At 43.4% G+C, this 24198-nt stretch overlaps 1 protein-coding gene across 10 annotated transcripts in view; it reads right to left on the bottom strand.

The window, feature by feature from the left end:
• Positions 1-24198, bottom strand: part of TGFBR3 (transforming growth factor beta receptor 3) — a 378593-nt gene that overhangs the window by 268096 nt on the left and 86299 nt on the right. The gene's annotated exons all lie outside the window — the stretch shown is intronic.

Raw genomic sequence — 24198 nt, 5'->3', positions numbered from 1 at the left:
TTTGGCTTTTCGTTTCCTTTACAATTGACTATTAATAGAAGGAGCAAGAGTGATATTTAAAGCCGCCTCGTATACCCACACGGATACTTGTGGTGTTCATGACATTTTGTGGCCGATCATTGTCTCCAAAGGAACAAATTACTTTGATTTGTGCAGGAAGCAAGAGCTTAGAGCAGTGTTTCCCAACTAGGGTGCCTCCAGCTGTTGCATAACTACAACTCCCAGCATGACTTTGATTTGTGCAGGAAGCAGCTCCTTTAGCAAGAGTTAAAGGGGTATTCAGGGCAAAAACATTTTATCCCCTATCTAAAGGATAGGGATAAGATGTCTGATCGCGGGGGGCCCGCTACTGAGACCCCCCGCGATCTTCCTGCAGCACCCGCATAGAATGCGGGTGCTGCAGGAAGATCGCAGGGGGTCTCAGAAGCGGGCCCCCCACGATCAGACATCTTATCCCTTATCCTTTGGATAGGGGATAACATTTTTTCCTCGGAATACCCCCTTAAGAGCAGTGTTTCCCAACCAGAGTGCCTCCAGCTGTTGCAAAACTACGACTCCCAACATGCCCGGACAGCCAAAGTCATTACAGTCCAAAACGCATCATGCTCTGACAGCCAAAGCTCTAAAAACTACAACTGCAAAACTATAAGACTAAAAAACCATGATGAAGGGTGCCTAGGTGCCAGAAATGCGTCAGTGTTCCGGCTGCTATGCTGCCCTGGTAAACAACGTTGCAAAACTATCCCCTGCATCATGCCTTCAGGGCTGAAACTGCAAGACTACAACTCCCAACATGCCCCGTCAGCCAAGGCTACAAAACTACAAAAAAAAACTATGCTGGGAGTTGTAGTGTTGCGTTCATTACTACACACTTTTAAGGTTTAAAAACGCTTTTCTTCAAAAGAAAAAAAAGTCTAAATTCTACGTGAAACAGCGCCACACCTGTTCACAGACTGTGTGCGGTATTGCAGTCCAGATTTAGTGATGGAGTTTACGGTACGGTCACACAATGCAAATGAGTTGGCAAAAATCGACTGCAAAAAATCTCCTGTGTTTCTGCACCAATGGATCCAGTTAATTTACTTAAAGTGGTACTCCGGGGCCAGAATCAACTGGTGCCAGAAAGTTATACAGATTTGTAAGTTACTTCTATATAAAAATATTAATCCTTCCAGTACTTATCAGCTGCTGTATGCTCCAGAAGAAGTTGTGTAGTTCTTTCCATTCTGACCACAGTGCTCTCTGCTGACACCTCTGTCCATGTAAGGAACTGTGCAGAGCTGAAGCATATCCCCATAGAAAACTTCTTCTGCTCTGGACAGTGCTCAGACTGGAAAGAACTACACAACTTCCTGTGGAGCATCCAGCAGCTAATAAGTTCTGGAAGGATTAAGATTTTTATATAGAAGTAATTTACAGATCTGTACAACTTTCTGTGCATGTGGATTTGAAAAAAAAAATGTATTCCCTCCAGAGTGCTCCTTTAAGTACTGGATACATTGATGCAGATTTTCTGCTGTAGATTTTCAGCAACTTTTTTTTCCCCTCACTAGCGTATCCATTGCAAATCAATTGCAGAAAATCCGCAGCAGCCTTAAACAGTGTTCACATGTTTATGGTAAGATTTTGATGCCCATGTGCAAATAAACCTTAGTACAGCGTTTCCCAACCAGGGTGCCTCCAGCTGTTGCAAAACTACAACTCCCAGCATGCCCAGACAGCCAACGGCTGTCTGGGCATGCTGGGAATTGTAGTTTTGCAACAGCTCAATGTACCCTTGTTAGGAAACACTGCACTGATGGGATGCACCAAAGGCTGTCCGGGCATGATGGGAGTTTTAGTTTTGCAACAGCTGGAGGCACATTGGTTGGGAAACAATGAATTGATGGAAGGTCCAGTTGCAACATTTGTCAGTGTATGTAATTTATTAAAATAGACATAAATGTATCAAGAATGCAGCACAGCAATGGTGGATCCGAGAAGAACCACAAGCTACAGAAATCCCATTCACTGGGGGAGGAGCCATTATTTTTTTTACTTTTATTTATTTACAGTCATGGCCGTAAATGTTGGCGCCCGTGAAATTTTTCTATAAAATGAAGTATTCCTCACAGGAAAGGATTGCAGTAACACATGTTTTGCTATACACATGTTTATTCCTTTGTGTGTATTGGAACTAAACCAAAAAAGGAGGAAAAAAAGCAAATTGGACATAATGTCACCAAACTCCAAAAATGGGCTGGACACAATTATTGGCCCCTTAACTTAATATTTGGTTGCACACCCTTTGGAAAAAATAAGTGAAATCAGTGTCTTCCTATAAGCATCAATAAGCTTCTTCCACCTCTCAGCCGGAATGTTGGACCACTCTTCCTATAAGCATCAATAAGCTTCTTACACCTCTCAGCCGGAATGTTGGACCACTCTTCCTATAACCATCAATAAGCTTCTTACACCTCTCAGCCGGAATGTTGGACCACTCTTCCTATAACCATCAATAAGCTTCTTACACCTCTCAGCCGGAATATTGGACCACTCTTCCTATAACCATCAATAAGCTTCTTACACCTCTCAGCCGGAATGTTGGACCACTCTTCCTATAACCATCAATAAGCTTCTTACACCTCTCAGCCGGAATGTTGGACCACTCTTCCTTTACAAACTGCTCCAGGTCTCTTATTGGAAGGCGCCTTTTCCCAACAGTAATTATAAGATCTCTCTACAGGTGATCAATGGGATTTAGATCTGGACTCATTGCTGACACTTCAGAACTCTCCAGCGCTTTGTTGTCATCCATTTCTGGGGCTTTTTGACGTATGTTTGGGGTCATTGTCCTGCTGGAAGACCCAAGATCTCGGACACAAACCCAGCTTTCTGACACTGGGCTGTACAGTGCGACCCAAAATCCATTGGTAATCCTCAGATTTCATGATGTCTTGTACACATTCAAGGCCCCCAGTGCCAGAGGCAGCAAAACAACCCAAAACATCACTGACCTCCCCATATGTCACTGTAGGTTCTGTGTTCTTTTCTTTGTAGGCCTCATTCCGTTTTCGGTAAACAGTAGAATGATTTGCTTTACCAAAAAGTTCTATCTTGGTCTCATCTGTCCACAAGACGTTTTCCCAGAAGGATTTTGGTTACTCAAGTTAATTTTGGCAAAATGTAGTCTTTCTTTTTTCTGTCTCTGTGTCAGCAGTGGGGTCCTCCTGGGTCTCCTCCATAGTGGGGTCCTCCTGGGTCTCCTCCATAGTGGGGTCCTCCTGGGTCTCCTCCATAGTGGGGTCCTCCTGGGTCTCCTCCATAGGGGGGTCCTCCTGGGTCTCCTCCATAGTGGGATCCTCCTGGGTCTCCTCCATAGTGGGGTCCTCCTGGGTCTCCTCCATAGTGGGGTCCTCCTGGGTCTCCTCCATAGTGGGGTCCTCCTGGGTCTCCTCCATAGTGGGGTCCCCCTGGGTCTCCTCCATAGTGGGGTCCCCCTGGGTCTCCTCCATAGTGGGGTCCCCCTGGGTCTCCTCCATAGTGGGGTCCTCCTGGGTCTCCTCCATAGTGGGGTCCTCCTGGGTCTCCTCCATAGTGGGGTCCTCCTGGGTCTCCTCCATAGTGGGGTCCTCCTGGGTCTCCTCCATAGTGGGGTCCTCCTGGGTCTCCCTCCATAGTGGGGTCCTCCTGGGTCTCCCTCCACAGTGGAGTCCTCCTGGGTCTCCTCCATAGCGGGGTCCTCCTGGGTCTCCTCCATAGTGGGGTCCTCCTGGGTCTCCTCCATAGTGGGGTCCTCCTGGGTCTCCTTCATAGTGGGGTCCTCCTGGGTCTCCTCCATAGTGGGGTCCTCCTGGGTCTCCTCCATAGTGGGGTCCTCCTGGGTCTCCTCCATAGTGGGGTCCTCCTGGGTCTCCTCCATAGTGGGGTCCTCCTGGGTCTCCTCCATAGTGGGGTCCTCCTGGGTCTCCTCCATAGTGGGGTCCTCCTGGGTCTCCTCCATAGTGGGGTCCTCCTGGGTCTCCTCCATAGTGGGGTCCTCCTGGGTCTCCTCCATAGCGTTTCATTTCATTTAAATGTTGACGGATAGTTCGCGCTGACACTGATGTCCCTGAGCCTGCAGGACAGCTTGAATATCTTTGGAACTTGTTTGGGGCTGCTTATCCACGATCCGGACTATCCTGCGGTGACACCTTTCATCAGTTTTTCTCTTCCGTCCACACCCAGGGAGATTATCTACAGTGCCATGGGGTGTAAACTTCTCGATAATGTTGTGCACTGTGGACAAAGACAAATCTAGATCTCTGGAGATGGACTTGTAACCTTGAGATTGTTGATATTTTTCCACAATTTTGGTTCTCAGGTCCTCAGACAGTTCTCTTATCCTCTTTCTGTTGTCCATGCTTAGTGTGGCACACACAGACACACAATGCAAAGACTAAGTGAACTTCTCTCCTTTTTATCTGCTGTCAGGTGTGATTGTTATATTGCCCACACCTGTTACTTGCCCCAGGTGAGTATAAAGGAGCATCACATGCTGGAAACAATCTTATTTATCCACAATTTTGAAAGGTGCCAATAATTGTGTCCAGCCCTTTTTTGGAGTTTGGTGACATTATGTCCAATTTGCTTTTTTTCCTCCTTTTTTGGTTTAGTTCCAATACACACAAAGGGAATAAACATGTGTATAGCAAAACATGTGTTACTGCAATATATATATATATATACAGAGGAGAGGAGATCTATATATATATATATATACAGAGGAGAGGAGATCTATATATATATATACAGAGGAGAGGAGATCTATATATATATATACAGAGGAGAGGAGATCTATATATATATATATATATATACAGAGGAGAGGAGATCTATATATATATATATATATATACAGAGGAGAGGAGATCTATATATATATATATACACAGAGGAGAGGAGATCTATATATATATATATACAGAGGAGAGGAGATCTATATATATATATATATACAGAGGAGAGGAGATCTATATATATATATATATATATATATATACACACATACATACAGAGGAGAGGAGATCTATATATATATATATACAGAGGAGAGGAGATCTATATATATATATACAGAGGAGAGGAGATCTATATATATATATATATATATACAGAGGAGAGGAGATCTATATATATATATATATATATACAGAGGAGAGGAGATCTATATATATATATATACACAGAGGAGAGGAGATCTATATATATATATATACAGAGGAGAGGAGATCTATATATATATATATATACAGAGGAGAGGAGATCTATATATATATATATATATATATATATATACACACATACATACAGAGGAGAGGAGATCTATATATATATATATACAGAGGAGAGGAGATCTATATATATATATATATATACAGAGGAGAGGAGATCTATATATATATACACACACAAAGGGAATAAACATGTGTATAGCAAAACCTGTGTTACTGCAATATATATATACAGAGGAGAGGAGATCTATATATATATACACACACAAAGGGAATAAACATGTGTATAGCAAAACCTGTGTTACTGCAATCCTTTCCTGTGAGAAATACTTCATTTTCTAGAAACATTTCACGGGCACCAACATTTACGGACATGACTGTATGTTAATAGGTGGGCGAGGCAATTAAGATCATAAGCCTCTATTGTTGATCGTTGTAAGATGTTTGTATGTATAATGATTGTTATACGTAGTGTATTGTATATACGTTTTGTATATGGATTTGAAAATAAATATAAAAAAAAACTATGATAAAAAAAAAAAAAAAAAAAAAAAGAAAGAAATCCCATTCACTACAATGGTGAGAGATCCAGGTCACATGACTCCACGCGTTTCGGTGACTTTCCATTGAGTGACGTCCTGTCATTATATCTATATGATCTCGTTTCCTTCTTCTCTATAGATGTCAGAATATCATCGCTCAGCGCCGGAGACGTCTCAGGGACCCAGGGGGGGGGGGGGGGGGGGATCTGTTTACCGCCAATCACACTTACACTCCAGTTTACCCTTCGCAGAGGCGCACATTTCCGGTCGAAATCCCTGTGTTGTCTCAGGATTTCCTGTATTCTGCATTTTAGTACCAAACCTTGCAGCTTCCTATGTACTGAAATTATTTTGGCAAGTGTGTTTATTTTTTTTCCTCGTGAGGAGAAATGCCGTCGGCTTTCGAAAAGATTTAAAAAAAAAAAAAAGAGTCTGGGGGCGGCCGAGTCAGCGAAAAACGATATTCGACATAAGTTTGAAGAACTGACAGATTTCACCCCCTGATGTACTGACAGTGGTGAAACCCGCTGGGGAAAAACTGCAACAAATTCACAGTAAAATGCGCGTGCAATGGAAAAATCACTTCTAAGTGTAGTTATTTCCACAGAGTGTGAATGGGGATATGTACAAACGCCACTCAGTAACCCAGTGGTCTCCAAACTGTGACCCTCCAGATGTTGCAGAACTACAACTCCCAGCAGGCTTAGCATGGCTTCCAGACGATCCTGTAGGGACTTATTCTGGAAAATACATATATGAGCCCGGAGCATGCAATTCTATATATTTCTAAAGTATTTGAGTGCATGGGCGATGTTCTCTATCGTCTGGTTGATCACAATGATCCTCTAAAACAGTGGTCTCCAAACCGTGGCCCTCCAGCTGTTGCAAAACTACAACTCGCTGCATGCCCGGACAGCCAACGGCTCTCCAGGCATGCTAAGAGTTGTAGTTTTGCAGCATCTGAGCACATGGATGATGCTCTCTATCATCTGGTTGACCACAATGATCCTCAAGAACTGTGGTCTCCAAACCGTGGCCCTCCAGCTGTTGGAAAACTACAACTCCCAGCATGCCCGGATAGCCGTTGGCTGTCCGGGCATGCTAGGAGTTGTAGTTTTGCAGCATCTGAGCACATGGACAATGTTCTCTATCATCTGGTTGACCACAATGATCCTCAAGAACTGTGGTCTCCAAACTGTGGCCCTCCAGCTGTTGCAAAACTACAACTCCCAGCATGCCTGGATAGCCGTTGGCTGTCCGGGCATGCTAAGAGTTGTAGTTTTGCAACATTTGAGCACATGGATGATGCTCTCTATCATCTGGTTGACCACAATGATCCTCAAGAACTGTGGTCTCCAAACTGTGGCCCTCCAGCTGTTGCTAAACGACAACTCCCAGCATGCCCGGACAGCCGTTGGCTGTCCGGGCATGCTAGGAGTTGTGGTTTTGCAGCATCTGGAGGGCCACAAAACCTTAAACAACTCTATAGGGGCCCTATAGTCTAGTCATCTTCACTCTGTGACTCTGAAGCTGTTGTAAAACTATAAGTCTCAGCATGACCTGGCAGGCTGTGATTCTCCAGTTGGAAAACTACTACCCCCAACATGACCCGAAAGCCTTTGGCTCTCCAGCTGTTGCCAAAACTTCAATTCCAAGCATGGCCTGGCAGACTGTGGCTTTGCAGATGTTGCAAAACCGCACATCCCAGCATGCCCAGATAACCCGCAAATCTGCAGCTGTTGCAAAACTATAAGCCTCAGCATGTCCGACAAACTCTCCAGTGAGAAAACTACAACTCCCAGCATGCATTGACAGCCTGAGGCTCTTCAGTTGTTCCAAATGTTATCATTTGCATTATTCCTTGACAGCCTGTGGCTTTCTAGTTGTTGCAAAACTACAACTCTCAGCATGCCCTGACACACTGGCTCTCCAACTGTTGCAAAACTACACCTCCCAGCATGCCCAGATAAGCTGTGAGGTTATTTCCTGGCGGACATTCTGCAGGCACCGGTACAAAATGCCGGCGCGGGGAACATTTGGAGATGCATTTCAGAGCAGATTCTGCAGAAAGAATTGAATCAGGATTTCCGCTGCGAAAATTCCTCAGTGTGCACGGTGCAGCAGAATCCTATTGAAAACAATGAGGGGCTGCTGCACTGGAATTTACGTCTGAATTTTTCTGCCGTATTCTGCTCTGAAATTTTACTGTGCAAATGAGGCCTGACTAAAGAGTGCGTTCATACTGAGTAATTCCTCTTGAATTCTCCGCTTGGAAATAATTAACCTCTGCTTTGCCATTGACTTCAATGTATTTTACTCTGCACTGTTCACACTGCGTAAATTCCGCACAATTCCGTTCCGCTAGAAGAAAGAACATGTGTTCATTCTTCTTGTGGAATATGTGAGCAGAAGTCCTTAAAGTCAATGGTAAAAAAAATTCCGCTGGAAATCATTTCCGCACGGAATTTGCGCAAAGTTTGCGTGAAAATTCTGCATGAAAACAAAAATAAAAAGGGAAATTCTAACTGGTGGTTGTAGTCCAGAAAAAAACAAAAAACTGTTTCTTCCTATATTCTGAGCGCAATTACGTGTTAATTCCGTGTGATTTTCGCATGAAAAAAAAAACTTAAAGGGGTACTCCGGTGAAAACCTTTTTTCTTTTAAATCAACTGGTGGCAGAAAGTTAAACATATTTGTAAATTACTTCTATTAAAAAGTCTTAATCCTTCCTGTACTTATTAGCTGCTGAATACTACAGAGGAAATTCTTTTCTTTTTGGAATTCTCTCTGATGACATCACGACCACAGTTCTCTCTGCTGACGTTATTATAATAATAATAACGCTTTATTTATTGTTGTCCTTTGTGGGATTTGAACCCAAGTCCCCAGCACTGCAAGGCAGTAGTGCTAACCGCTGAGCCACCATGCTGCCCTTAGCGTACATCTGCTATGCACGGTTGCTAAAATGGACAGAGATGTCAGCAGAGAGCACTGTGCTCGTGATGTCATCAGTGTTCCAAAAAGAAAGGAATTTCCTCTGTAGCATTCAGCAGCTAATAAGTACTGGAAGGATTAAGATTTTTTAATAGAAGTAATTTACAAAATATGTTTACCTTTCTGCCACCAGTTGATTTAACAGAAAAAAGGTTTTCACCGGAGTACCCCTTTAAATTCCGCAGTGGAATTTTTACGCGAGGATTCCTCTCCTATTCCTCAGTGTGAACGCACCCTAAGTCTCAGCATGTCTAGTAGTTACAAAATTTACAATTTTCCTTATGCCTTGTTAGCCTGCGGTTGTCTGGCTGTGGCAAAACTACAACTCCCAGCATGCGAGAGCCTATGGCTGTAATGAAATGCTGAGAGTTGTAGTTTTGCAACAGCTATAAAGCAACAAATCCCAGCTATGGTGGATGAGTCCAGTACAGACCCCACGAATATAATGTATTTTTTCAGTAAACAAAGCTGTAATAACATCTAGGAAGAGTAAGAACAGAATATCAGCGGCTGCTGGAGATATTTGTTTAGGTTGTGTTCCTGCTGAAATCCACACGAGGCGGCGGGTGAAGAAGACGTCCCCCCCCCCTGCGCCACCTGAAGATATCCAGCTGCTTCCCTTTCCTCTCATCTATGTTTATTCACTTAGCACTAAGAGCAAATCAGGAGACGCCTGCGAAATTGTGACCCAAGGACACGTTACAACTCCATGTGGATCACTATTTACCGTATACGATGGGCGACAGCGCAGATTAAGATCTGTATTATCTAAAAGTAACAGCCCGTAAAATCTAATATTTATTTCTACAGCTTATTTTAATGATTTTAATTATGTAGATTAAACTAGAATAGGAAAATGAAATGTTCCCCATCACTAAAAGTCAATGGAAAAATCCTTCATGTCCTAGGTTACCAAACTGGAGGGGACAGAGGAGGAGGAGGAGATAGAGGAGGAGGAGGAGGAGGAGACAGAGGAGGAGGAGACAGAGGAGGAGGAGGAGACAGAGGAGGAGGAGACAGGAGGAGGAGGAGACAGAGGAGGAGGAGGAGACAGAGGAAGAGACAAAGGAGGAGGAGGAGAGGAGGAGGAGGAGACAGAGGAGGAGGAGGAGGAGGAAGGAGGAGGAGACAGAGGAGGAGACAGAGGAGGAAGGAGGGCAGAGAAGTCTGGAGGAGGACAGAGGAATACAGGAGGACAGAGGAGTCTGGAGGAGGAGGACAGAGGAATACAGGAGGAGGACAGAGGAGTCTGAGGAAGAGACAGAGGAGGCGGAGGAGACAGAGGAGGAAGGAGGGCAGAGAAGTCTGGAGGAGGGCAGAGAAGTCTGGAGGAGGAGGAGGACAGAGGAATACAGGAGGAGGACAGAGGAGTCTGGAGGAGGAGGAGGACAGAGGAATACAGGAGGAGGACAGAGAAGTCTGAGGAAGAGACAGAGGAGGCGGAGGAGACAGAGGAGGAAGTAGGGCAGAGAAGTCTGGAGGAGGACAGAGGAATACAGGAGGACAGAGGAGTCTGGAGGAGGAGGACAGAGGAATACAGGAGGAGGACAGAGGAATACAGGAGGACAGAGGAGTCTGGAGGAGGAGGAGGAGGACAGAGGAATACAGGAGGAGTCTGGAGGAGGAGGAGAACAGAGAAGTCTGGAGGAGGAGGAGGACAGAGGAGTCTGGAGGAGGAGGAGGACAGAGGAATACAGGAGGAGGACAGAGGAGTCTGGAGGAGGAGGACAGAGGAGTCTGGAGGAGGACAGAGGGGTCTGGAGGAGGAGGAGGAGGACAGAGGAGTCTGGTGGAGGAGGAGGAGGACAGAGGAGTCTGGAGGAGGGCAGAGGAATACAGGAGGAGGACAGAGGAGTCTGGAGATTGCTTTCCCTTCTTTTACCATTCAGAGTACATGCATGCTTGGCTGAGCAGAGTGTGCTTATTTATTTGTGTTGGAGGCCTTCACTGAATGAGTCTACAAGCTCCACCCCTTATACCTAAATAAAATCTTCTAACAATATATTTTAACTGATTACAGTGAAGATAATTTATTATTTCATTAATCATAATTCGGATTAGAAAATCCCGACCGATGCCTCGTTCTTATCCTCCATATAACATAGAAATCCTTTCATAATAACAATCTGCAGCGGCCCCTCACATCGGACCCCCGATATAAAGCCCTACAGTAATAAATAAGGACCCTTCAGTACAAGTGATACAAATGGCGACTGTTTCCCCACATTCTGCAAACAAATCTCCCAACCTCCCAGATGTCTGAAGAATTCCCAGTAACCTTCAGGCTACAGACCGGCCCATTGATGGTGCGGCCATTCCTCTAACCTTCCCCTGCCATGAGTAAACATGGCGTTCACACTCTAATGGGTAGCACTCCGCTTTGATAGCGCCCTTTGATGCTGGGTTCTCATAGGTTCTCATAGATCCGGCTGCTGATAGTTTTGGCCGGTGAACTGGTTGGTTAAACAAAGTGAAGTTTGCAGGAAACTCATTGTGTCCGACTTATAGCGCGGCGGTCAATCATTAACTACGTAGGTACAATGGCGCTTCTGATGTGGCGAACAATCCGTGTCCTTGTAACATTAATGGAAGATCAAATGCATTATAATATGTGATGGTATAGGTAGGAGGAAGAATAAAAATAAATAATAAATATATAACAATATAATAAATAACGAAAATATATAATAATGTAAAATAAATAAATAATAAAAATATATAATAAAAATAAAGCACACGCCGTGGCCTCCATTTTCCATGCTATATATATTGGAATCCGGCAACATCCTTTCGGACAGTCCGCTACTAAGATATACTATGTTACAAAACTACAACTTCCAGCATGGGAGTTATAGTTTTGCAACAGCTGGAGGCATCTTGGTTGGAAAACTGGGTTATGAGACCTCCCTCCCTAAGTTCTAAGTGTAAAATCCTATATTACTTTTGAAATAGCGCAGTGGGCACTTTAAGACAGTGAGCCTGCCGGCCGGCCCGGGTCTGCCAACCCGCGCAGGAGAACATAAGTGACGTCACTCGTCAGGCCGCTGCCAGAGAAAAGCAGCGCTGCCAGGTGAGTGTGTCTGTGTGTGTGCACCCGTCTGTGTTCATGTGAGTCTGTGTGTGGTGGGGGGACTATGCTACCTAATGTGGGAAATCTATGCTACCTAATGTGGGGAATCTATGCTACCTAATGTGAGGAATCTATGCTACCTAATGTGAGGAATCTATGCTACCTAACTTGGAATACTATGCTACCTAATGTGGGGAATCTATGCTACCTAATGTAGGGAAAGTATGCTACCAAATGTAGGGAAACTATGCTACCTAATGTGGGGAATCTATGCTATCTAATGTGGAATAATATGCTACCTAATGTGGGGGAATCTATGCTACCTAATGTGGGGAATCTATGCTACCTAATGTAGTGAAACTATGCTACCTAATGTAGGGAAACTATGCTACCTAATGTAGGGAAACTATGCTACCTAATGTGGGGAAACTATGCTGCCTACATTGACCCACATGGTGACCCCACCGCCATCTTATGTCCCTCTGTAGATGTAGGAAAACTACGATTCTCATCATGCCCAGACTGGGCTTGCTGGGAGTTGTAGTTTTGCTACATCTAGAGGCACCTTGGCTGTAAAAAAAAACACTGCATTGAAAGGCTTACAAGACAGTGTTCCACAACCAGGATGCCTCCAGGTGTTGCAATAATACAACTCCGAGCATGCCTAGACAGCCAAAGGCTGTTTGGGCATGCTGAGAGTTATAGTTTTGCAACTGCTGAAAGCACCCTGGTTGGGAAACACTCACCTACTGTCATACTGGGCTACCTAACTTATTTACATACATGCCTACCTAAATGCCTAGCTACATACCTGACTACCAACATACTTACCTAAAAAAAAAACATAACTAACTGCCTAGTTACCAACCTACATACCTGACTACTTGGCTACCTTCGTGCCCATTTTTTACTGAGCCAGACACCAAGGGGATATTTTTTTATAGTGTGGATGCCTATAAATTGGGAGATAGTGTACAAGAGGGCACTGGCACTGGAGGGCACTGGAAAAATGCGGAGTCTAAAATTTTGTCCTGCAGATGCCGGAGAGATGAAGTTTTGGCTGGAAGAAGCCTTCATGTTGTTCTGATCCGAATGGAGAAGAAAAGAAAAGAGGACGCCGCTGATCAGAAAAGACGCCATCTGTGAGTCCCTTGATGTAATTTTATGTCTACGTTCACACGTGCGTATTTTCTGCTGCAGATTTGCTTTAGTAGATTTTTCTGCCCATTAACTCTATATGGTCCAATATATAATCACTTATATGGTATACAGAGCCCGTGTACAGCTGGTATCAGTAACAGTCATGGCTGTTTTCTTGAAAGTGAAGTATTTCTCACAGGAAAGGATTGCAGTAACACAGGTTTTGCTATACACATGTTTATTCCCTTTGTGTGTATTGGAACTAAACCAAAAAAGGGAGGAAAAAAAGCAAATTGGACGTAATGTCACCAAACTCCAAAAATGGGCTGGACACAATTATTGCCACCCTTAACATAATTTGGTTGCACACCCTTTGGAAAAAATAACTGAAATCAGTGTCTTCCTATAAGCATCAATAAGCTTCTTACACCTCTCAGCCGGAATGTTGGACCACTCTTCCTATAACCATCAATAAGCTTCTTACACCTCTCAGCCGGAATGTTGGACCACTCTTCCTTTACAAACTGCTCCAGGTCTCTCTTTGCAATCTCAAGGTTACAAGTCCATCTCCAGAGATCTAGATTTACCTTTGTCCACAGTGCGCAACATTATCAAGAATTTTGCAACCCATGGCACTGTAGATAATCTCCCTGGGCATAGACGGAAGAGAAAAATTGATGAAAGGTGTCAACGCAGGATAGTCCGGATGGTGGATAAGCAGCCCCAAACAAGTTCCAAAGATATTCAAGCTGTCCTGCAGGCTCAGGGAGCATCAGTATCAGCGCAAACTATCCGTCCACATTTAAATGAAATGAAAGCCTATGAAGGAGACCCAGGAGGACCCCACTATGGAGGAGACCCAGGAGGACCCCACTATGGAGGAGACCCAGGAGGACCCCACTATGGAGGAGACCCAGGAAGACCCCACTATGGAGGAGACCCAGGAGGACCCCACTATGGAGGAGACCCAGGAGGACCCCACTATGGAGGAGACCCAGGAGGACCCCACTATGGAGGAGACCCAGGAGGACCCCACTATGGAGGAGACCCAGGAGGACCCAACTGCTGACACAGAGACATAAAAAAGCAAGACTACATTCTGCCAAAATGATCTTGAGTAACCAAAATCCTTCTGGGAAAACGTCTTGTGGACAGATGAGACCAAGATAGATCTTTTTGGTGAAGCCCATCATTCTACTGTTTACAGAAGACGGAATGAGGCCTACAAAGAAAAGAACACAGTACCTACAGTGAATATGGGGGAGGTCAGTGATGTTTTGGGTTGTTTTGCTGCCTCTGGCACTGGGGGCCTTGAATGTGTACAAGACATCATGAAATCTGAGGATTACCAATGGATTTTGGGTCGCACTGTACAGCCCAGTGTCAGAAAGCTGGGTTTGCGTTGGAGATCTTGGGTCTTCCAGCAGGACAATGACCATAAACATACGTCAAAAAGCCCCAGAAATGGAGGCAACAAAGCGCTGGAGAGTTCTGAAGTGTCAGCAATGAGTCCAGATCTAAATCCCATTGATCACATGTGGAGAGATCTTATAATTACTGCTGGGAAAAGGTGCCTTCCAATAAGAGACTGGGAGCAGTTTGTAAAGGAAGAGTGGTATAACATTCCGGCTGAGAGGTGTAAGAAGCTTATTGATGGTTATAGGAAGAGTGGTCCAACATTCCGGCTGAGAGGTGTAAGAAGCTTATTGATCGTTATAGGAAGAGTGGTCCAACATTCCGGCTGAGAGGTGTAAGAAGCTTATTGATGGTTATAGGAAGAGTGGTCCAACATTCCGACTGAGAGGTGTAAGAAGCTTATTGATGGTTATAGGAAGAGTGGTCCAACATTCCGGCTGAGAGGTGTAAGAAGCTTATTGATGGTTATAGGAAGAGTGGTCCAACATTCCGGCTGAGAGGTGTAAGAAGCTTATTGATGCTTATAGGAAGACACTGATTTCAGTTATTTTTTCCAAAGGGTGTGCAACCAAATATTAAGTTAATGGTGCCAATAATTTTGTCCAGCCCATTTTTGGAGTTTGGTGACATTATGTCCAATTTACTTTTTTCCTCCCTTTTTTGGTTTAGTTCCAATACACACAAAGGGAATAAACATGTGTATAGCAAAACCTGTGTTACTGCAATCCTTTCCTGTGAGGAATACTTCATTTTCTTGAAAAATTTCAGGGGGGCCAACATTTACGACCATAACTGTATTTGGGAATATGGTCTTTTGTATAGTTTATTTTATTCAGTAACAAATATAGCATTATTAGTCAGTGGTAATGGTGCTGGTGGTCATTGTATGGCGGTATTATTTGTTACTACTGGTAACACAATAAACTAGCAGTGTGCACCTGTGCACGTGTTTCATTTTGAGATGCTGAGAATTTTTGTTTTTTTGCACTGGTATTATAGGTCTTATTGGTCTTAGTTTTGGTTAGATATGGTCACTAACTGTATGGTGTTAATACACATGGTGATAATTCTCCTTGTATACTGGTATACTGTGTGCGATTGGGTGTGAATGAGGGCGTGGTTAGGGGAGAGACTGGGGTGTGGTTAGGGGCGTGGCTTGGGCTATAGGCTCCAGCCCCCTGTCTTTTGCAGACCTAGCAATGCCCTTGGTTATCACAGTCAATGATTGACACAACTTGATCCCCCCATTAGAGACCCCCATGTTCATCAGAGACCCCATAGACCAGTGGTCTTCAACCTGCGGACCTCCAGCTGTTGCAAAACTACAACTCCCAGCATGCCCGGACAGCCAGCGGCTGTCCGGGCATGCTGGGAGTTGTAGTTTTGCAACAGCTGGAGGTCCGCAAGTTGGAGACCACTGCCATAGACATTAGTGACTTCTATATATATTAGAGACCCCTATAAACATTAAAGACCCCCTACATATCAGAGACCCCTTATACACATTGGAGACCCCATACACATACTGTAGAGAACCTACAGTATATAGATCAGAAAAAAAACATACACATTAGAGACCCCTATATACATTAAAGACCCCCCCATACATATTAGAGACCCCTATAAACATTAAAGACCCCCCCCATACACATTAGAAATCCTATATATGCTTCTACATTTTACTCGCTAGATCATGCAGATGCTTTACATGTCTAATATCTGTATTTGGCTCCGATATCCCTCTGTTCTGCTGCTCACTCATTCTGACATCCACTACTCAGGAAGGGGCGTGTCCGAGGCAAGCACTGAGCCCGTCCTCACTTACCATGCATTCCCTTCCTCCCTGAGTCTACTGTGCTGTGCTGAGTCTCTTCGTCCAATCACTGCAGGCTGCTCTGTAACCCCCTCCTCCCTGTTTTCATGCTGCAGTCTGATAGGACAGGAGTGAGCACAGAGGAGTTCTAGTCCCGCCCCCACTTCCTGGATTTTGTCCCTTCCTGTGCTTCAGCTGGGACAAAGATGATGCTGCAGCCGGACAGGATTATGTTCTGGATGATATGGGGACCCCTAGTGGTCTTTTTTTAAATTTTTTTTTATTTTTTTTTATAAGCCATGATTTCTATAAAAAGGAGATACTTCTAAAGGTTAATGTTTTGCCAAGATATACAACATATAAAAAGTTTCTGATTCTGACAGTGCCCATTACATAATAAATGGTACGGACCATCTAAAGTGCTCACGCCAGGACTGTGTGTACCTTCTATGGTGCCAAACATAAAGTCACATCCTTAAGTGCACAAAACAGCGCGCCCACTATAAAGGGACTGAATGTGATTTTACGTGGGAAACGTAAGAACGCGGTGCCAAGCACTTGGAGTTTATTTAGAACAGCCAAGTTATTACGTAAAAGCTTAAATGGGCACTGGCAGATGTATAAAAACTTTTTATATGTCGTACATCTTGGCAAAACATTAACCTTTTCTAATATACTTCATAACAAAAATTGTTATCTACTTTTTATAGAAATTATGGCCTATAAAAAAAAAAAAAATGACCACTAGGGGTCCCCATACTATCCAGAACATAATCCTGTCCGGCTGCAGCATCATCTTTGTCCCAGCTGAAGCACAGGCAGGAACAAAGTCCAGGAAGTGAGGGGGCGGGACTAGAACTCCTCTGTGCTCACTCCTGTCCTATCAGACTGCAGCATGAAAACAGAGAGGAGGGGGTTACAGAGCAGCCTGCAGTGACTGGATGAAGAGACCCAGCACTGCACAGCAGACTCAGGGAGGAGGAGGAGTCATGCAGACTGAGGACTCGCCATTCCAGAGCACAGAATGACAAACCAACTGAGCAACAGAAAGAAGGTATTTGTGAGAGAAATATAAGTGCTAGACACATAAAAAGTATATGATGAGGATTAGGTAACTTTTTTTGTGGGATATGACCTGTACTCTTTAATGGCAGAAGGTCTAGATAGACACAGGTGAAATGCCCCATAATCCACTGTGTCTGGGTCGGCGTCTTTCTTTTATATAATTGGCGCTCGCTTCCTATCGAATCCTTCGTCTTGCGGCTGCTGCACCGTTGGCCCATATTCCAGTGACTCACTCCAGAAAATGATGCCCGGAATGCGCGGCGTCCATTGCGTAACTTCTGTCTCACTTCAACCTGTCATCTGTAAGAGCCTCGGGTGCTGGGTCTATACATGACAGCGCCGGGAACCAAAGCAAATAACACAGTAGCCATGTTTTCCTACAATGAAGTTACTTCTGGATGTAAAGAATCCGTCCCCCCCATAGAAAGATAAATTACAATCATGAACACGTCTGCTCAGAAATCCATTACTCTGATGCCTGGAATAAGAGCGCACACATTGGCAGGAAACGCAGAGAAGATGGCAAAACAGTCTATTTACTCTGGTACACGGCGTCTGACACCTTCCAGAATACAGTGCGGCACTGACGGATCCGGGACCGACGTCTGAAACAGTGAATACACGTCAGATGCTTCATAGTGTGTAACACAGACTGGTTACTATATATCCTGATCTCATAGAGATAGCAGCAGTATACAGATAGAGCTGGAGGGGAGGTGTATAACTACTATATACTGATCCCATAGAGATAGCAGCAGTGTACAGATAGAGCTGGAGGGGAGGTGTATAACTACTATATACCCTGATCCCATAGAGATAGCAGCAGCAGTATACAGATAAATCTGGGGGGGGGGGTGTATGACTACTATATATTATATCCTGATCCCATAGTGATAGTGGCAGCAGTATACATATAGAGCTGGAGGGGAGGAGTATAACTACTATAGATTGTTATCATACAGAAACTGCAGCAGCAGTATACAGATAGGTATGGAGGGGAGGTCTATAACTACTATATATATTCTGATCATATAGAGACTGCAGCAGTATACAGATAGAGCTGGAGGAGAGGTATATAACTACTATATATCCTGATCCCATAGAGATAGCAGCAGTATACAGATAGAGCTCTAGGGGAAGTGTATAACTACTATATATCCTGATCCCATAGAGATAGTAGCAGTATACAGATAGAGCTGGAGGGGAGGTGTATAACTACTATATATCCTGATCCCATACGGATAGCAGCAGTATACAGATAGAGCTGGAGGAGAGGTGTATAACTACTATATATCCTGATCCCATAGAGATAGCAGCAGTATACAGATAGAGCTGGAGGGGAGGTGTATAACTACTATATATCCTGATCCCATAGAGATAGCAGCAGTATACAGATAGAGCTGGAGGGGAGGTGTATAACTACTATATATCCTGATCCCATAGAGATAGCAGCAGTATACAGATAGAGCTGGAGGGGAGGTGTATAGCTACTATATATCCTGATCCCATACAGATAGCAGCAGTATACAGACAGAGCTGGAGGAGAGGTGTATAACTACTATATAAACTGATTGCACTATAAGAACCAGCCTTTCCTCCTGTCTTGTAGCTACAGGATTTGACATATATTAAAGTATCTGGTCATTTTCTATATCCTCGAGCACTGAGAAGTCTTCTGATGCACAAATTATCTCTTCCCAGAACAGAGTCACATGACTGTTTTCTCTCTAAAACTTTTTAAGCCGAAACAAAACGTTACAGAATCCGTCACATCTGTAAAATTAATTAAAAAGGTGCAAACCAGGGGAATTCTGGGATAGAAGAGGATTGACTTTCCCCATGACGGAGGACAACGTGTCACGGCCCCGTCTATTACTATGTAATCAGATTGTGCACATAATATGTCCCTGTCACAAGACCGGCCGCCAAAGAGATAATAAGAGGATACAACACACTGCAAACAGGGAGCCTCCAGCTGTTACAAAACTACAACTCCCAGCATGCCCAGACATCCTCTCCAGCTATTGCAAAACTACAACTCCCAGCATGCCCAGACATCCCCTCCAGCTGTTACAAAACTACAACTCCCAGCATGCCCAGACATCCTCTCCAGCTGTTACAAAACTACAACTCCCAGCATGCCCAGACATCCTCTCCAGCTGTTACAAAACTACAACTCCCAGCATGCCCGGACATCCTCTCCAGCTGTTGCAAAACTACAACTCCCAGCATGCCTGGACATCCTCTCCAGCTGTTACAAAACTACAACTCCCAGCATGCCCGGACATCCTCTCCAGCTGTTGCAAAACTACAACTCCCAGCATGCCCGGACATCCTCTCCAGCTGTTGCAAAACTACAACTCCCAGCATGCCCAGACAGCCAACGGCTGTCCGGGCATGCTGGGAGTTGTAGTTTTGCAGCAGCTGAAGACATCCTAGGTTGGGTAACACTGCACTAATGGGATGTATCGAAGGCTGTCTGGGCATGCTGGGAGTTGTAGTTTTGCAGCAGCTGAAGGCATCCTAGGTTGGGTAACACTGCACTAATGGGATGTATCGAAGGCTGTCTGGGCATGCTGGGAGTTGTAGTTTTGCAACAGCTGGAGGGACCCCAGGTTTGATACTGCACTAATAAGATGTATGAAAAACCTATTTGGGCATGCTGGGAGTTGTAGTTTTTTCAACAGATGGAGATCCATAGGTGAGTGAACATTTAATTAGGCCCGGTCAAAGGCTGTCAGTGAATGCTGGGAGTTTTAGTTCTACAACAGATGGAGATCCACAGCTTGTGAAGGCATGCCGGGAGGAGGGAAGGTGTATAACTAGTATATACTGATCCCATAGAGATAACAGCAGCAGTATACAGATAGAGCTGGAGGGGAGGTGTATAACTAGTATATACTGATCCCATAGAGATAACAGCAGTATACAGATAGAGCTGGAGGCGAGGTGTATAACTAGTATATACTGATCCCATAGAGATAACAGCAGCAGTATACAGATAGAGCTGGATGGGAGGTGTACAACTACAATATATTCTGATCCCATAGAGATAGCAGCAGCAGTATACAGATAGAGCTGGAGGGGAGGTGTATTAAGTACAATATATTCTGATCCCATAGAGATAGCAGCAGCAGTATACAGATAGAGCTGGAGGGGAGGTGTATAACTACAATATATCCTGATCCCATAGAGATAGCAGCAGCAGTATACAGATAGAGCTGGAGGGGAGGTGTATAACTACTATATATCCTGATCCCATAGAGATTGCAGCAGTATACAGCTAGAGCTGGAGGGGAGGTGTATAACTACTATATATTCTGATCCCATAGAGATAGTAGTAGTAGTATACAGATAGAGCTGGAAGGGAAGTGTATAACTACTATATATCGTGATCCCATAGAGATAGCAACAGCAGTATACAGATAGAGCTGGAGGGGACATGTATAACTACTATATATATATCCTGATCTAATAGAGATAGCAGCAGTATACAGATAGAGCTGGAGGGGCGGTGTATGACTACTATATATCCTGATCCCATAGACATAGCAGCAGCAGTATATAGATAGAGCTGGGAGAGGAGATGTATAACTACTATATATATCCTGATCACATAGAGTTGTGCAATAGCTTCCAAGATGTGACAGGATGGGAGTTGTAGTTTTGCAACAGCTGGAGAGCTATAGTTTAGGCAACACTGAATAAGACCGTCATATACTTGAATATTTGGAACTGGAACTGACAGCGGTGACAGATCACAAACACCGAAACAAACGCGTATCTTATTGCTCCCTAATGTGCCCGATATTACTATGAGGGCAATGAGACCCATTAGACCAGAGCACAGCTTAGGGATCAGTTCAGTAAAATAGGGAAGATAAATGTGTTTTCCTACAGAATGTAATCTGCATGACTATAACTCCAAAGACTGCCCGGGCATGCTGGCTATTGTAGTTTTGCAACAGCTGGAGGGCCACCGTTTGGAGACCACTAAGAAAAAGCAACAAAAGGAGAAGGTTATTAGTCAGAGAGGAGAAAACTCTACACAGGAGCGCCCCCATCAGGATGTTATTGTGCTGTGCACTGCGGTTAGTGTAAACTATGCAGCATATGGACATTTAACCCCTTCAGTGCTGATAGAACACCTAATGCGAAGCGCTAAACCAAAAATTAAAAATAAATAAAAAACAGAAAAAAACTTTTTACTATATTAATACAACAAATGTATCACTTCAAGAATTGCAGCAATGAGGTGCAGGGAAAGCCGGCAGTGCCAAGGGACGTACGGTCGAAACGCGTCGGTGCTGAAACGGTTTTACCCCCCCCCCCGGTCCCATATAGACCGGGATGAAATCGGAATAAAGTGAGTGGAGTTTGTAGCGCTGAGTTCTGCTAATCTGAACGTGTCTTTAATCTGCAGCAACAAACTTTGCAGGACTACAGATTCCAGCAAGCCCTGTCATAACAACACACTGGCAATACAAGGGCAACCTGTGCCACACCGGCTGATCCGGAACTAGGATAAAGTGAGAGTTATAGCTGGACTCGGCTATGGCAAAACTACAACTCCCATTATTACTAGGAACTAAGAGACCACAATGTCATTTATTAAAGCAGTGCTTCCCCACCAGGGTGCCTCCAGCTGTTGCAAAACTACAACGCCCAGAATGCTGGGAATTGTAGATTTGCAAAGGCTGTCTTGGGCAGGGTGGGAGTTGTAGTTTTAGAACAGCTGGAGGCACCCTGGTGGGGAAGCACTGCTTTAATAAATGACATTGTGGTCTCTTAGCTCCTAGTAATAATGGGAGTTGTAGTCTGTATTAAACTAAAAAAAAAACAACACAACATGTTACAATATAATATCCAACCTGTGGCTCTCGGTTTGTTGCAAAAACTACAACTCCTATTATCCTAACTATAACACTATATATATGTGTATTACAAATGTGTTCTGCAGCCTGTGTCTTTTCATCAGGGCATGATGAGAGTCGTAGTTTAGCTACAGCTGGAGAGGCACAGGTTGGTGAACTCTGCAGTAAAGGGTAATAGTAGTATGTAGGGGTCTCCAAACAGTGACCCTTTAAATGTTGCAAAACTACAACTCCCAGCATGCCCGGACAGCCGTTGGCTGTCCGGGCATGTTGGGAGTTTTAGTTTTGCAACAGCTGGAGGTCCACAGTTTGAAGACCCCTACTCTACACAACTAGAAATGAAGCTCTGGATATTATGTAACAGTACATAATATATAAAACATAATAAATAATACATAATAGTAACATAATATATAAAACATAATAATACATAATATATAAAGCCTTATAGTACATAATACATAAAAGTACCATAATATATAATACATAATAGTACCATAATATATAATACATAATAGTACCATAATATATAATACATAATAGTACCATAATATAGAATACATAATAGTACCATAATATATAACACATAATAGTACCATAATATATAACACATAATAGTACCATAATATAAAACACATAATAGTACCATAATATAAAACACATAATAGTACCATAATATATAATACATAATAGTACCATAATATATAACACATAATAGTACCATAATATATAATACATAATAGTACCATAATATATAACACATAATAGTACCATAATATATAACACATAATAGTACCATAATATATAACACATAATAGTACCATAATATATAACACATAATAGTACCATAATATAGAATACATAATAGTACCATAATATATAACACATAATAGTACCATAATATATAACACATAATAGTACCATAATATATAATACATAATAGTACCATAATATAGAATACATAATAGTACCATAATATATAATACATAATAGTACCATAATATATAATACATAATAGTACCATAATATATAACACATAATAGTACCATAATATATAAAGCTTCACCGTCTGCAGTCGTCCATATAGGATGTAATCGAGTAACTATAGATACATTACAGATTGTCGCTGTTATTTCAGCAAGAGTTATACACAGAAAACTCTACTGAACGAGTAACAATGTATCAATATATATTTATGTATATACAGATGTAGCAGAGCTGAGCTTGTCATGTGGTACAAAGCTTTATATATCAGGTCGGTGACAGGACCGATGACACGAAACGCAGTTTAATCGCAGATTGACATATAGTCACCTAAGGCTGCGCTCCAAAACCTCTGACTCTTCAAACAACAACTCCCATCATTTTCTGAGAGCTAAAATTGCAAAGCTACGACTCCCATCATGTCCTGACAGTTAAAAAAAAAAACTACAATCCCCATCATTCCCCAATAGCTGCACTTACAACACTATAACACCAATGATATCTTGACTGCTAAAGTTACAAAACTACAATCCCCATCATGCCCTCCTAGCCAAAGTCGCCCCACTACAACGCCCATCATGCCCTGACAGCCAATATTGCAAAACTACAATCCCCATCATTCCATGACAGACAAAGATGCCAAATTATAACACCCATTATGCTGACAAAACGTCAAGCCTCTTCAAGTCTTAAAAAACTACAACTCTCATCATGCCCTGACGGCGAATGTTCTAAAACTACAACCCCCATCATGCCATGAAGGTGAATGTTCTAAAACTACAACCCCCATCATGCCATGACAGCGAATGTTCTAAAACTACAACCCCCATCATGCCATGACAGCGAATGTTCTAAAACTACAACCCCCATCATGCCATGACAGCGAATGTTCTAAAACTACAACCCCCATCATGCCATGACAGCAAATGTTCTAAAACTACAACCCCCATCATGCCATGACAGCAAATGTTCTAAAACTACAACCCCTATCATGCCATGACGGCGAATGTTCTAAAACTACAACCCCCATCATGCCATGACGGCGAAT

The sequence above is a fragment of the Hyla sarda genome, chromosome 6, assembly GCF_029499605.1.
Source record: "Hyla sarda isolate aHylSar1 chromosome 6, aHylSar1.hap1, whole genome shotgun sequence".
Classification (NCBI taxonomy): Eukaryota; Metazoa; Chordata; class Amphibia; order Anura; family Hylidae; genus Hyla; species Hyla sarda.
Note: the sequence above shows the minus strand (reverse complement) of the source record. Positions and strands in the feature narration are given on the sequence as shown.